Source organism: Mastomys coucha, unplaced genomic scaffold (genome assembly GCF_008632895.1).
Source record: "Mastomys coucha isolate ucsf_1 unplaced genomic scaffold, UCSF_Mcou_1 pScaffold21, whole genome shotgun sequence".
NCBI lineage: Eukaryota > Metazoa > Chordata > Mammalia > Rodentia > Muridae > Mastomys > Mastomys coucha.
This window is the reverse complement of record NW_022196904.1, coordinates 65922074-65924739: the sequence shown is the minus strand read 5'-3', so window position 1 is coordinate 65924739 and position 2666 is coordinate 65922074.

Sequence of the window (2666 nt, the reverse complement as noted above, 5' to 3'; positions counted from 1 at the left end):
TAACAAATTCAGATAAATTGAAGTCATGTAACTTTTCTCATCATAATGCAATAAAAGTTTAAAAAATAAAAAAATAATCATATCACACACAAAAAAAAAAAGAAAAAGAAAGGATGAAATGATATGTCCCAGATTTTCATTCCTGTTTGTTTGGTTTTTTTTTTTGTTTTGTTTGTTTGGTTGGTTGGTTCAAATATTTTTTTTAAGATTTATTTTATTTATTTTATGTGTATGAGTACACTGTAGCTGTACAGATGGCCTTGAGCCATCATGTGTGTGGCCGCTGTTGATCTCAGGACTTCTGCCAGCCCCGCTCACTCCAGCCCCGCTCCAGCGTAATTTACTGTAGCTGTCTTCAGACGCACCAGAAGAGGGTGTTCGATCTCATGACAGGTGGTTGTGAGCCACATGTGGTTGCTGGGATCTGATCTCAGGACCTTCGGAAGAGCAGTCAGTGATCTTACCCACTGAGCCATGTCACCAACCCTGTTTCAAATATTTTTATTCACTGGTAATACTCATTAAGCCAGAAAAATGAGAACAGAATTAAGGTAATTAAATTTGCCCACAAACCCATCCTGAGATAAACACAAGACATAGTTGGGTTTACATGCCTGTGTTGGTCTGTTTGTTTTGGAGTGTTTGGGATGTGTATGTTTTGTTTTATTTCATATATTTTTCTCATTGTGTAGTCCCTGTTGGCCTCAAAGCTATTTGCTGGTCCTGTAGCCCTCCTGCCTCAGCCTCCTGGCTATAGGGATTACAGGTGTACACCTCCAGACCCAAAGTCATCCTTCCATAGGAATCCCAAGCAAATTTCAGAGGTCAAAGGATAGATAGCTCTCAAGAGGAAGTCAATAAATCCATGAGTCTCCAAACAATAGAGTCCCAGGCTTCTGAAGCCCTGCGATGTAGCGTGAACGTACGGACAACATTAGAAAGTCACAACTAGCACCAAGAAGTCAGAAATACTGAAAGGAAGAGAGGGAGGGAGGCAGCTCAGTAGGAGTGCTTCCCAAGCATTCAGGAGGCCCTGAGTCCACCCCCTTCCACTCCCACAGAGCCAGGAAGGGGGAAAAGGGGGGGTTGTGAATGAACAGAAAAGTATACCAGCCTTTGGAAGAGGGGGCATGGAACAATCCTCCTCTGGACAAAACTCCCTTTAGTCTAAGAACGGCTTGCAGTGCTGTCAGTTCTCTGCAATTGATGGCAAGTTCTCATGGTCCAAACATCGCTAAGGGCCAAGAGTCCCCTGAAATGAATCAGCAACCAGCTGTCTGTGTTCTGTACAAGTAGCTCTCAACTGATGTCAGAATTCTCCCCTGTACTATATAGACAAATGTATCTCCTTGGTCATGAGAGAGCCTGGACTTGGAACTTCCCACTGGGCCCTAGGGAAGGTCCCAGGGTCACCCCTCCCTGCTCAGCCAATTGTCCAGCCTCTGGGAGATATGCAAGGCCCTGTAGAAATAAAGCTAAAAACAAGACTTTTGAGAAAGAAATAATAAGCCATAACTACCTATAGTAAAGACATCTGTTTGTATAAGAAAAACAAAGGTTTTAAAAGATCAGGAGGGCTGGGCTGAACTAAAAGCTGACCAGAACATAAAATAACTGATAAGACCCGTAAGAACAAGATTAGATGTTCTACCCCTCCCTGTACTGAACTCTGAGAACACCCTGACCCCCACTAACTAAAATTCCAGGACTTTACAGCGCCACCTGTTCCAGGGGCCTTCCAGGTACAGACAGAGGCTAGGTAAGGGGGCAAATGTAGCCAAGAGCAGCCCCCTCGAGCAAGCCAATCAATGCCTGAAGAGATCCTTTGTTTGATACTGCACCAGTCAGGATAAGCCAACTAGCCCTGTTGCCTTTGTAAAGGTTATAAGGTGTATGCTTCTTAGACTCAGGGTTGCATCTTCCTACTTGGATTGGCCATGCACATTGGATCATGTTATTGCAGTGATCTGTGGGTAGCACATTGGGGCTAAGACTCTCTGAGGGTCTCACAGGGTCTTACAGCCCCTGGGTCCCCTCCCTGCCCAGCCAATTAATATAAAGGTCACCAGAACCACCTGTCATTACGAGCTTAGTTGCTGTTGCTATCATCTGCCCTCTAAAAGTGTATAAAAAGCTTAGGAAAGAAAGAGAATGGAATCACCTGTCCTCTGGGTGCAAGCCGACCACAGTGCATTAGAACAATAAACCTCTTGCTTTTGCTTTGAACTCCGTTCTCGAGTCTCATTTGGGGGTCTCCCAGTAGCAAAGGTTCACTTTGAGTCATACCTGTTTGTTATGAATGCAATCACCTGTCCTATGATTCATTGAGTAATCTGCTGTCAAACTCATGGCTATTTCTCATTTTTCATTAGTGTAAACAGGTCAGCTCCTCTACACGATGCACCTTAATCAGGAACTGATTGGTTCAGTGGGATAAATTCTTAGAAATGGGAGGAAGACTCAGGGTGGGGAAGAACATATATCGGAGAGGTCCAGCACATGCTACCTTTACAGAATCCTGCCTGAGTCCAGGAACCGACGTCTGGTGCCAGACTCAGAGACTGTCTGATCCTTTGACAAGAAACCATCCCGTGCTCTGAGACTCCATCCAATGTCTTTGTGAAGTCATCTACTCAGAAAGTCACAGACTGGGGGAGGGGGAGGGT